Source organism: Microplitis demolitor, chromosome 9, assembly GCF_026212275.2.
Source record: "Microplitis demolitor isolate Queensland-Clemson2020A chromosome 9, iyMicDemo2.1a, whole genome shotgun sequence".
NCBI classification, from domain to species: Eukaryota; Metazoa; Arthropoda; class Insecta; order Hymenoptera; family Braconidae; genus Microplitis; species Microplitis demolitor.
In genome coordinates, this window is record NC_068553.1 from 11,614,576 (window position 1) to 11,629,001 (window position 14,426).

A 14,426-nucleotide genomic window follows, 5' to 3' on the forward strand; every position below is an offset into this window, starting at 1 on the left:
AATTGCACTATCATAAATTATTATTTGTAATTAATTATTTAATTAAAAATTATTACACGACCACGGTTCACTTATTCAATACTGATCTCACTAGTGCACTTTGTTCAAATTCGTGCCGAGGCTTCGGCTTCTTTACTCAAGGCGGTTTATTGTTCACTTGGAATTTATTTGTCGCGATAAATTGTTCGTTGTTCATTCGGGTTGTTCTTAACGGCGTAAATCGAATTGTTCAATAGTCGAGGTCGAAATTGGTCGTTGGTCGGAGTCAAATTGTTCAAATACAAAAACTCGGCTGTTCAGTACGGCGTCTATCCCGAATCTCTCGTTTCAATTCATGCAGTCGATCGATTGCTCAGTCGAAGTCGAAATTGTTGATTCTAGAAGTCACTAGAATTTGCTCATCGGGTAACTATTTATTATTTCAAATAATTTTAAACCATGAGTCGATGTCGAATTTTTCATCATGTTACAATATAATAAATATATATAAATATATATATATATATATATATATATATATATATATTGAGACAATGCGAATTGTCTTCGTCGTCCTCAGCCTTGCGATTCCCGATTTTCTACGTCTCGTTGCCGCCTGAATTTAGTACGTCATGGTGCCATGGTTACATGACTTATTTTTCACGTCGACGCATGTCCGTAAGGGTGAAGTGGGGCAGAGTTCAGAGGCGAGTCCCAGGCCCTCAATTATCGGTCAATCACTTCGATCCTGGATCAACTAGCGCTCAGACGTGTTATCTAGTATCAATTTGCGTTACTTATATTATAATATTTTCTATTAATATTCCTGGCAATTAACTTGCAATATTATTTGATTAATTCTTATAAATCGTCATAATTATATCAAGGAAATTTTATTAAATTATTACTATAGTACGTTACCGGCGATTCACTCGCGATATTAAATATTATAACATTAAAGAATAATTTCTGTGTAAAACTGCGTCATTCCACGTGAAGAGATATTGTATATTCAGCATCTACGAGGATTTTCTATACATTGTTAATTGCGAAGCATTTATTGTAAGTAACTGAATTTTATTATAATTGGCAATAAAACTTACATTTTTCTAATTAATTCCTTTCTCTCTATCTTTTACTCATATCATTCATTATTCTATATTATTGGTAAGAATTATTCAGCCGTCTATTAAGAATATTATTAATTAAGTAAGAACTTATAAATCTATTCATTATAAAAAATCTATTGATAAATAATAAGCTGTGAGGTAAGTTGATAAATTTTACATACGTCGCCGAGTTTGGATAAGTGCGGGTCTTTGTTTTGCAAGAACCCTAGCCCACTGCTCTATCCAAGTAAAATAAAATTTGTTAGGGGCCAGCCAAAGCCAGGGTTCAACCCGCGAATTCCGGTAGCTGCTGGTTAAAATCGCGAAGACAAAAAGCAATTTGTCTCAAAATAAATATATCTAACACATGTTTTGAGACACAAATTTAGTTTTCTTTTTCTTACGCTATTCAACGTTCTAAGCACCCTACAAAAAAATTTTTGTTTATAGAGCAATATTTTCAAAAATAGACTCCAAAGTATGCGTTGAATTTATCGTATGCTTTGGGGACAAGTCCTCAAATTATACGTTAAATTAAAAGCATGCTTTAGGGTCTTGCAAAGTTTATACGATTTTGAGTTGATGATATATATCACTCTAGAGACCCTAAAGTATGCATTAACTTTATTGTATACTTTGGGGACAGTCCTCAAATTATACGTTAAATCAAAAGCATACTTTGGGGTCTTGCAAAGTTAGTACGATTTTGAGTTGTTGACTACTTTTGTTTTTTTCATGGAATAGGTTTTATATTTCAAAATACCTTAAAAACCATCAAGGATTCATGATGTCACCCATTAGTAACCCATAATATTTCTCAAACACATTCCATACTTTACGCACACGGAGAGAAAATTCCACTAAAATTTACGATATTAACATCGTAATCGTGAACTATACTTTTATTAGCATCAACTTTCAATTGTCTCATTTCAAAATTTACTATGCAAGTTACTTTTTTTCCCATTTATCATTGCCATTTTAATAGTATTTTCAAGTAAAAAATTATTTAAACAATTGCAATGTTAACATTGTAAAAAAAAAATAAAATAAAAATTACAATTCAAAAACTTCATTTATTCCTATATTCATCTTTCTCTTTACTTTCGAACATAATAAGTATTACAGTGCTGCCTCTATTATAATACGATTTAAGTCATAAACATCACGATGTTACATAGTAATTTTTAAATAATAACCGTGCCCATCGTATGAGGCGCTGTTGTGACTTATGACAATTTTTTTTTTTATATCGTTTATTACGATCTCAAAAACTAACTTAACTTATAGGCACTTCTGTAGCTTAATAGTCCAAAGCACCGGTCAGTTCACATACGAAAGGTCTCCTGTTCGAATCCAACAGCGGAACGATTGTTTTTTTATACTTCCATTTTAAATTTCTTTTACTTCAAATATTACGATGTTCACATCGAAATTCATACGAGAGAGCTTGAGACTTTGTGTTATTCTTCTGAAGTATTATTTCTTAAATGAAATTTTGAATTTTTTTTAGCAATTCATTCTCCAACAATATCTCTCAAAATTGATTTAAAAATTTTCAGAAATGTTGACGACCAACACGCTTTTTCGATTGTTGCAAGAACCGTTTCTATTGGTTAATTTGTTAAAAAGTAAAAGTGAAATCACACACTTACACACACACACACACTTACACACACACACACACACACACCCACACACACACACACACACACACACACACACACACACACACACACACACACACACACACACACACCATTCTAAAGATGGTCAGAATAGCTTCCTCGAACCTCAAAACGTCGGCATCTGATGAAAACTCGGATTTCGAAAATCGGATCAAAATCAATAACTTTCAGCAAGAAATAAAATTTTTTTCATGGTACTAAAATGTAAAAGTATCATTACTTAGGAAAGGTCAAACGGTAATGGGATTAATATTTTTTTGGTATAAACTAATTTAGATGGTTTTTGTAGCAATCGAAAGAGCATATCAGTTGGCAACTTATATTGAGAATTTCAAATAATTCTATCAGATAGAAGCTGATAAAATCAAAAAATATTTAAAACAGATTTTTTTTTTAGATTTTTTGCATTTTTTCAGAAACAACTTGGTAAATCAATTCCAAAACTTAATCAGCTCTAGAACTTAATAACACACGTCGATTACCACATAATTTTCGCAGTCGGTTAATTCATTCAAAATACATAATTTTTGTCACATTTCAGAGTCTTACTTGTTTTCAGAGAAACTCTTTGATAGGTCTCTGAATTAAATTTTTAAGCTGAGTATAAGCTCTCATTTTTGTTTAGGGAAATTGTACTTGGTACATTAATTTATCTTTAAAAAATCGATTTTCTGGTCGCGAGTAATCATAAATTTACCATGTTAAACATGGTTTGAAAACTAAAAAAATGATTAGCAAGAAAAATAATATAAACTAAAGCGTGTCGAAAAATAAACATTTTTTTTAACTTCCCGCTGAAAGAATCGACGATTTTCCGTAATTTTGACAAGATATTGTTTTCATCCCGATTTTTAAAAATCAGGTTTTCATCATATGTTGACGTTTAAAGATGCTTAGAAGCTATTCCGACATTTTCAGAGAGATGTCCATGTGTATTGTGTATGTCGCGTATGTGACTGTGTTCATGGCTCTGTGTGTGTGTGTGTGTGTGTGTGTGTGTGTGTGTGTGTGTGTGTGTGTGTGTGTGTGTGTGTGTGTGTGTGTGTGTGTGTGTGTGTACACCTCTCATATCTGTCCAATAAATGAACCGATTTAGACAGTACTTACGACATTCTAAAGCTTTCTTCTAAACTTAGATTTCTAGAAAATTTTAGATCATTAAATCAAATAGACAGATATTTACAAAATACTAAAAAAAAACATTTTTTTTCTTTTTTTTTGGAATATTTTGGAAACTGTCGGATTGATCAATTCCAAAATTTAATCAGCTCTAGAACTCGATAAAAGCTTTCAATTACTACGAAGAACGTCTCAATCAGATGATCCGTATGAAAGATATCATCGACAAAACACTAAAAAAAATCGCTTTTCAGAGTGAGTGTGTGGGTGGGTGTGTGTGTATGTGTGTGTAGATATAAACAATCTTTAACTTTTAAACCAATGAACCGCTTTGGATGTTCAAGGCGCCACTCGAAAGAGCTTGTTAGCCATCAAGTTTTCCAAAAATTTCAGATCGTTTGATTAAGTAGATTCGAAAATATTTGTGAATTATGGAGAAAAAAAAAATGTTTATTTTTTAGCTATTTCTTATTTGTCAGAAACGGCTTAAACAATCAACTTTAGAATCTAATCAGCTCTAGAATTAAATAAAACACACCAATTGCTTCCTTAAACCTCAAAATCGGTTAAGTAGTTTAAAAGTTGTCGGCTTTGAAATGTTAAAAAAAATAACATTTTATGTTATTTTATCTAAATAAATCATAGTATAAAGTACTAAAATGTGACTGAGATTATAGCGACTCTTTTTTTTATGATTTCTTCCGATCATCATATAATGTCATCTAACTTGTTCTTTAGTATAAATCATATTGTCAACAAAAAAATTAAAAAAACACAGTTTTTAATATTTTTCTCGGATATTTTATATATTATTGCTCTGACCTAAGCCAAAACTCATTTCAATTTTGATTTTGATCACTGACAGTGATTTCTGCCTGAATACATTTATTTCATTGAACATAATCGGGAATAACAATTTAAAAACCACTTCTTTATTAATGATTTTAGATTTTTAATTTTTTAAACTTTAGCATAAAACATAAATTGTTAGAGTTTGGGAAGCTTATAAAAAAGCAATAGCATGTAATACCATTTTCGAGCTCCAAGAGCTTGAAAATACATTCACACTGATGTTTTCGAGCAACTTGAGCTTGAAAACGGCAGGAAGTTATGGGGCTGGCCCACAGGGCCGACCGACGCCCAGATTTTTTTTTTTCGTTCTTCAAGAATATTTCGGTAACTATCGAATTGACAAATTCTATATTCTACTCAGCTTTAGAATTCAATAAAAGATGTCAATTGCCATATTGAAGGTCAAAATTGATCAACTAGCTCAAAAGATATCGGCGTCGAAAAGTTAAAACAACAAGATTTTATGTGATTTTTTCAAATAAATTATAATACAATGGTACCCTAGCAGACCGAATTTACCAAAAATTTACTGTATTTGTGCCGTAAATCTTCCGTAGAATACAGTAAACTACCGTCAAATTCGGGCAGATTCACCGTAAGTTACGGTAAATGGGTGAGTTACGGTGGGTTTACTATAAATCACGTTGGGTTTATCATAAATCTGCGTGGTTTACCGTAAATCATGGTGGATTTTCCGTAAATAATGGTGGGTTGACCGTACATTCACCGTAAAAATTCGGATGGATTACCGAATTACTGTAATTATGGCGGATTACCGTACGTTCCGGTAAAACCACCGTAAATTACCCTAACCCCACTGTAAAGTACGGTAAACTCACTGTAAATTGGTATGTTACGGTGCATTACCGTAATTTAGGTCCATTAGGGTACTAAAATGTATTCAAAATCATACCGACTTTTCGTCTTTATAATGGTCTCTTTTCATCGCCGTGTAATGGGAGCTAACTCATTTCCCAGTTTAAATAATATTATCGACCAAAAAATTGAAAAAACACAGTTTTCAAATTTGGAATTTTTTATCTCGACAATGCGTCACATTGTACAGATGAGCTTAGCATATATTTTTGTAGGAAATTTAAAGTTGTTCAAAAAACGTCTTTTATCATTTTTTTGATAAATCCATCTGTTCAAAAGTTATCGAAGCTCGAATTCGAATTAGAGTAAATTAAGATATCTGTTCACTTTTCCGGCGAAACTATTAGACTTTCCACAAAATATTATAGGATCTTTTTTGTTGATAATTTGATTTTCTACAAATTATAATCAGTAAAGTTTTTACGAATTTCACATTGTTTTCTAGTTATTTTTATTTTAATTTCAAGCTCTTAAAAACCTAGTATTCTAATCGATTTCAAGAGCTCGACATGAAAATGAAAATAACTAGAAAACAATTCAGAATTTGAAAAAACTTCACCGATAATACTTTGTAGAGAGTAAAATTGTCAACGAAAAAGACCCCACAACATTGTGTGATAAGTTTGATAGTTTCGCCGGAAAAGTAAAAAGATCTCCAACTTTACTTCAAGCTCTAATAACTTTTGAGCATATGAATTCATCAAAAAATGATGAGACGTTTTTAGTAGAGCGTTCGATTCACTACAAAAATATATATTGGTCTATCTGATCTATTGATTTGTTAGCAAGTTAAAAAACACCCAAATTAAAAAAAAACCGATTTCCCGTGATATTTAAATGGGAAATCGAATTTTTGAATGAGCTAGGTCTGTAATCGACAAAGAATCGTTATTGCTCGCGCGAAAATATTTTTTTGTTTTGAACTACGGTTTTCTCCATATGCACTTAAAAAAAAAATGTTGCTTCTAAATGACGCACCCTAATATGTATAGATTAGGGTGTTTCAAAAAAATTGTTTTTTTCTATGGTGTCCAACAATTGAAAGTATACCGGAAAATAAAAATTTTGGTACCAATTCAAGCTCTTAATAATAATATTAAGGTTGGCTTCAATCTGTTTTTTTTTTATTTTTGGTTTCTATAATATAGGAAAAATTTTTTTTTTTTTTTTAGAATTTTTTAGCTTACAAATAGATTGACGCATATTTACGTGCAATAAGTATTTCAATAGGAAATCGAACGCTCTACAACAAATGTTTTGTATCATTTTTTGATAAATCTATCTGTTCGAAAGTTATTTGAGCTTGAAGTTAAATTTATAGTAAACTCTGAGATCTTTCGACTTTTCTGGAAAAACTATCAGACTTCTCACAGAATGTAATAAGAACTTTTTTGCAGGTAATTGTATTTTTGGCGAAGTATTCACGAATGAAGATATTCGAAATTCCACATTGTTTTTAAGTTATTTTCATTTCAATATCAAGCTTTCAAAAAAACTTTTCTGATTGATTTTAAGAGCTTGACATTGAAATGAAAATAACTCGAAATCAATGCAAAATTTTGATAATTTTATTCGTAATAATTTATGCGGAATGGAATTGCCTACAAAAAATTTTTATAATATTTCGTGATAAGACTAATAGTTTCCCCGGAAAAGTAAAAAGATCTCAAAATTTTATTTGGGGTTCTAACAATAATCCATCGATGCCATACCTGGAAATTAAATAACAAATTAATGTTAGGACTTTTTCAGCAACGATTGTTCATAGAAACAAATAGGAAAAATAATTTTTTAATAATTAAATTAATCCTGTAGGATTTCCAGAACGTAACAATACAATAATTACAATAGTTGCCGGAGTGAAGGGAACAAAATTTTTTGATCGTAAAGCACTCTCTGCTCCGCATCATGATCCGTGAAAGATGTCCCTACTTCATACACTTAGTAAACCTAACTGCCTATTATGTTTTAGTTGACGACTTTCTTCAAATCATACACAGAAAAACCAGTTAACTTGAATCAACTAAAATATTCTTCATTCAAGAAATTATTTTTGATTGATTCGAAAAATAAAAATTTACTTGAACCAAGTAACAATTATCTCCAAATTATTATCTTGAATCAAAAATTTTTTCCCCATGTCAACCTATTTTTACGCTTAAATCAAAAAATTTTCACTTTTTTCAAGAGTTTATATTACTTAAAGCAAGAGATATTTTTTTTTAAGTAAGATACATTATTTTTAACTTTCTGCTTAGAAAATCGAAGATTTTCAAAAATTTCAGGAAGTTATTGTTTTCACCCCGATTTTCGAAAATCGAGTTTTCATCAAATGTCTACGTTTTGAGGTCCTTGGAAACTATTCTATTTTCAGGATGATGTTCGAGTAGCTGTGTGTGTGTGTGGGGGGGTCATGTGTGTGTATGTATGCATGCAAGTGTGTGTGTGTATGTGTGTGAATGGTCTATAACTTTTTAACTAATGAATCGATTTGGATGGTTAAGGTGGCAATCGAAAAAGCCTGTTGGCCATCAACTTTCCTGAAAATTTCAGATCATTTGATCAAGTAGACTCGAAAATATTGGTGAATTACGAAAAAAAAAAATTTTTTGTTTTTTTAGTTATTTATTGATTTCTCGGAAACAAATTGAACGATTGACGTCAAAATCTAATCAGAACTTAACCATCTCAATCGGTTAATTTGTTCGAGAGATATCGTCGGAGAAAGAAATGGTAAAAAACGGTTTTTTTCAAATATCTTTATGACGGCTGACTCAATCGCTTTTAAATTCAAATCAGCTCTAGAATCCAATAAAACGCGCCTATTGCCACCTCAAACGTCGAAATTGGTTAATTGGTTTGAAAGATATCGGCGTTGAAAAGTTAAAAAAATAACATTCTATGTTTTTTTTTTCCAAATAAATAAAAATGTATTACAATACATTTTTATTTATTCAGACACATGTACTGAAATGTGTCTGAAATCATACAAACATTTTCTCTTTATGGTTTCTTTTGATCATCATATAATGCCATCAAACTTGTTCTTTAGTTTAAACCATATCATCAACGAAAAAATCGAAAAAACACTGTTTTTAATGATTTTGTCGGATATTTGATATATTATTGCTCTGATCTAAGCCAAAACTAATTTAAATCTTGATTTCGATCACTAACATTGATTTCTGCCTCAATAAATCTATTTTATTGAACATAATCGGAAATTAAACTTTAAAAACCGCTTGTTCATTAATGATTTTCGATTCTTAAACTTTTAATCTTTAGCATAAGACGTAACTTGTTCGAGTTTGAAAAGCTCATAAAAAAACAATCGCATGCAATAAGATTTTCGAGTTCGAAGAGGTCAAACATACAGTCACATTAATATTTTCGAGCTCAAGAAGCTCCTTGAGCTCGAAAACAGCGGAAAGTTTTGGGACTGGCCCGCAGGGTCAACCGACACCCGGATTTTTTTGTATTAAAATTGCATTTTTTTTGCTTAAAGAAAATTAAATTACTAGGCAGCAGCAGCGAGAGTAGTTCAGTGCTCGCTAAAAGATTTCTCTCAGCCACCTGTATTGTCCCTGTTAAGAAAGATATTCTAGAATTGCTTTATTCCAAACTTGCAAGCAATTTTGACACGAGTACTCCTCTGTCATTTGACAGAGTGACAAGTACTTTTTTGGATTGTACTAGAGTATATCCTATAGTACACCATGACCTTAATATTTACTAATAATTGTTACTTGAGTAATTTTTCTCGGAATAAAAAAAAAAAAAAAATAAATAGGGTTCAGAAAAAAAAAAAAGAATCTACACGTCAACCTTTCGGAGTGAGAATACATTTCTGACTGAGAAAATTTTTCTTTTTTATTAAAGAATCAAACTTTTGGAGCAAGAAATTTTTTACGTGGCCAAAGCAACATTTATTTTCACTTTAGCAATTTATTTTTTGGAGCAAGACAATTTTTTTTTTTTTTTGGAGCAAGAAGTAGTTTCTTCGTCTTAGCAAATTTTTTTACTTCTCGCTGAAAAAATTGAAAATTTTCAAAAATTCAGGAATTTATTGGTTTCGGACTGATTTTCGAAAATCGAATTTATAACAGATGTTGTCGTTTTGAGATTCTAGGGAGCTATTCTGATTAATTTCAAGATGATGTCCGACTGTATGTATGGATGTATGTATGTATGTAAATATCTGTAACTTTTGAACGGATGAATCGATTTGGATCGTCAAGGTGTCATTCAACGTGGCTTGTCAATATTTGAAAGCTGCAAAAAAATGAATTTGATCGGTGAGGCTCGTCCAAAGATATTCTAAAAATAAGATTTTTTCAAAAATATTTTTTTTTGGATAACTTATAATGTGTTCGATAGATTGATTCCAAAATCAACTAGGCTTTGAAACTTCATAAGCCGCATCGAATGCCACCTCAAACATCAAAATCGGTTCATTCGTTCAAAAGAAACCGTTGTCGAAAGAATTAAAAAAAAAATTTTTTTTAATATTTTCGAAATTTCTCAAAAATGACCAGTTCAATAAATTTCAAAACTTGATCAGCTGTAGAACTCAATAAAACGCGTTGCTTGTCACCTTAACCGTCTCAATAGTTTGATTCTCTCAAGAGATATCGTTTATTAATAAATGGTAAAAAACGATTTTTTTTCTAAAACGAAGGCATTTCAAAGTATTTTTGAGTGAGGCAGTTCAAAGTAAATCGGTAAAGTAAACTTTTTATTGTTCAAAACATTGTTTTTTTGGTGTGAGATGACTGATTTTCTTTAGCCAAGGATTTTTGATCTTAAACCATGGAAATTTAAATTTCGCTTCAACAATCAATTTTATTTGGAACAATAAAATTGACTATCTTAAATCAAAAGAAGGTTTTTAAATCAAGTGTTTCATTTTTATTGAATCAAGATAAAAAAATTCGGAAGGCTATAATTTTCTTGAATCAAGTTAATTATTTTTTCTGTGTATAAATATCACTAAAAAATACATTATGAAAACATAAACCGATTTGTGAACTCAGGAATAATTCATATCGTTAAAATATACGTTACGCTATGTAATTGTATACGTAAAATATAAGTCAGGAATGAGTCAGATGTGATGCATTATTTCTTGCGTTTACGTACGGTATGACGTGAGATGGATGATGTAACCATGGCGTAAATGTGATGTCAATGTGACATTAAGGACGTCAATATGAAACATAGATGATGTCAAAATTATCAATTCGAAAAAAATTTTTTTGAAAAAAAAGAAAAAAAAATCAAAATTGAATTTTTTACTTGATTATAACCACGCTTATGCATTACAAACTTAGAAACAAGATTTGATAACGTTAAATAATAAAAAAATCCTCGGTAGAAAACATGGCTCCTATTGGGTGGTATTCCTGAACGCTGCTCACTGGTCCGCATCACGAAAGTTTGAGCTTATAGTAGTGCTAAATTGATGTAATCAGAGTCAAAGGCTGGGAAAGGTTAAGTTTAAAAGTTTTTGAGGTGGATTTCCACAAGATTTTAAAAAACTCCATGAACTTGTTTAAAATTTCATGACAACAATATTTGTCGGTGTTCAGTCACGAGCTTGACTGGTTTGAATCAAGCTTCGTGCATTTCCGCTCGGTTCGGGAGTTGCCGAGCTTGCTACTGACTGAAGGTCAGAATAGTGCCGGGTCACTCGCTATTGGGGCCCGGCACATACAATTTCTAACTCAAGACCGTGTCAAGACGCCTTGAGAACCCACTACAAGCCGGCCAATCACGTAATTCGTTATATACTGGCCAGCCAATGAGAGGCTTCGCTATCAATTACTTCCCGTTCGCGCGCTTTTAAGCCAATGGGAAAATTCGTTATATGCACCAAGGCTGCCACGTCGACACCAAGCTCCTCGACGACTCAACGACGCTACCATCTCATTATTATTCTACAACGTGCTTTGCTACTTGCAACCTCGTGCTTGAAACGGCTTCAGTAATTAATACCTTTGGTGATATTAAACTAAACCGCTACGCTGAATTATCCTCAATATTTAGTCAGTATATCAAGGCTGCTATTTATTGAGAATATATAAATTGTTCTTTCGCTAGTAATTAATTGTAAATTAATTTCCGTTGAGTAAACCGCTACTGACCACGTGTCAATTTATACGTGAATTATATCTTCGAGTTTGCAATCGCTATCGCGTATTATTTTCTAGTCGCAGTCGCTCTTGTGTATCAGTTCTCATAATCTTAAAGTGTAAATAATTGTAAATAAATCTATTATTTATTTATTGATAAAATCTGTGTAATTTTCAATTGTTTAATTCACCTCGCCTAAACCAGATCCAACTGATTTATTCGCTCATTTTACAGTCGGACTCGATGATAATTATATGAAATTTTATGAAGTTTAATAAAATTTTGTAAATACTCAATATTGAATAAATTTTTTACAAGTACTGCTCTTGGAACTGGATAATAATTTTTTAGAATCTTAGGAAAATTCCTATGAGGTACAATAATGACGTTATTACTACGTAACAATGTGATGCAGATCTTATGTCAAGCTATTGTCATTTATGAGATAACTGTGACGTCATACAAACGTCATGCTTGTATCAATATGACATCACATGTTTTTACGTCATAGTAAAGTTATACAGAACGTCATATTGACTTCAAATTTATATAAAATGCACTGACATTTTTATATCTTACATATGATGTCAGATTAAGGGTATATGTTCACAAGGTAAAGTATTTCAAGTGAATAATACACAAACAATACTCCGATGTTCGGTTAAATAGCCTTCTAGTTCACTAAACATCAGGACTTCCAAAAATAACGAAAATTTTTTTTAACGACTATTTTCCGATTGACCTCAGAATATGCAATTGACTCAAAGCAAAATGACTTATTTCATGCAATTTAACTACTTAAATATATTATATCCTTCTTACAATTAAATATTTATTTTGCCATATCCAAATATATAACATTTTTAGCTCAAATAAATCTGAGTCGGCTCATATAAATCAGTTTTTTAGTGTATTAAAGAGAAACTTATTGTTAACACTCTAATAAACTTGCACGCCTTCATGGAAATAGACAAGCAACATTTTGAAATACAGTTAAACGGCCTTCTTTGTCGCTGAATCGCATGACGTCTAAAAATGACGTAAATTTTGTTTGACGACAATTTTTCGATTGACCTCAAAATATGTGATGAATTGAATGCATACTTTGGGGTCATGTCCCCAAACTATCTCTTAGATATATGTTTCATTTAGGGACAATCCTCAAATTATACAAATGTCCTCAAAACATACACTGTGAAAAATTTCCAACAAATTTTACTATGGGCAATACAATACGTAACACAGGACCATAAGAAAACTGGTACAAAATTTACAAGTATCCCATAGTAAACGGTATGCGCAGACGACACAATTGGGACCTAAGCGCATACGTTTACTATGGGACACTTGTAAATTTTGTATCAGTTTTCTTATGGTCCGGGGTTACAATGCACCCATAGTAAAATTTAATGGGAATTTTTCACAGTGTACGATCTAAGAAAAAAATGTTTCCAAAGTATATACTAGACAAACATATTAGGGTGGCGCAAAAAAACCGACTATTTTTTTTTTTCGAGTCTTAAAAATTTATAAGTGGTCGCTCACGAATTTTGAAAATATCAAAAATGATCGAAATTCGAATTTTTTATTTCAAACTTTTTTCTTTCTCGTGGCAGAAATAGTTTATATTTGTGAAATCATGATTACGCTGATGATATAAGCCCAAAATTTAAATATTTAAACCTCGTTCAAGAATTTTGAATATTTCCGATTGCTGTCTTTTTGACGTTTTTGAGCGACCCTTGAATATAAAAATTAAAGCTTCTCGATTTTTCACCATTAATTTGCATGACAATGAATAAAAATATAACCCGAGAAATAGAAATAATAAGTTATTTACGTACTTTGTTATTTTTTAATTCAATTTGTAGGTTTTTTCGCTTATTCAAAACTTACCAAATTTTATTAATTAAGACTTTCCTGTATACTTTTGGTTATGAAAAAGTTATATTTTACTGAAATGACAATAATTGAGGTTATGAAAAAATCCAAAATCTAATTCAAAGTATTAGTTACACATTATTAGTTAATATTCAAAATTCTTGAGCGCCGTTTAAATATTTGAATTTTGAGCACAAATTTTCAGCATAGTCATAATTTTACAAATATAAACAATTGCTGCCACGAGAAAGAAAAAATTTAGAAATCCAAAATCCGAATTTCAATCATTTTCGATACCTTGTACTTATTTTAAAAGATTCTGAAATTTTCAGAACTGTGTTATTTGTTTTTGCAAAAATATGAGTTCTTGAATTTAAAAAAAAAAAAAATTATTTTTTTCTTGATATTTTTGTTAAGTAAAGTTAAGCAATCCCGCAATTGAGTGAATTTCACCAGTGAAAATTTCACTTACTGTCATAATATTGTAAAGAAGACCACCGTGGACGGTTATATTCGTATTTATTTAATACCTACCGGCTGTATTTTTTAATTATTGAAAAATGTAAATTTTTAAACTTTAATAACTAACTTTTTTTTTTTCATTTTTAGTTAAGTCAAGTTGAGAAATCAATCGATTTTGTGAATTTCTGCAGTAATAATTTCGTTTATTGATAAAACTGTCACGTAACGATTCAAATTATTCAGTTTTAGTTAGTTGTAAGTTAAATATTTATATATGCAAAAATAAAAAACGCAGTTCTGAAAATTTCAGAATCTTTTAAAATGAGTA

At 30.9% G+C, this 14,426-nt stretch overlaps 1 protein-coding gene across 1 annotated transcript in view; it reads left to right on the plus strand.

Moving 5' to 3' along the window:
* The window catches only part of LOC103570411 (potassium voltage-gated channel subfamily H member 8), a 355,105-nt gene that overhangs the window by 225,545 nt on the left and 115,134 nt on the right, over positions 1-14,426 (plus strand). The gene's annotated exons all lie outside the window — the stretch shown is intronic.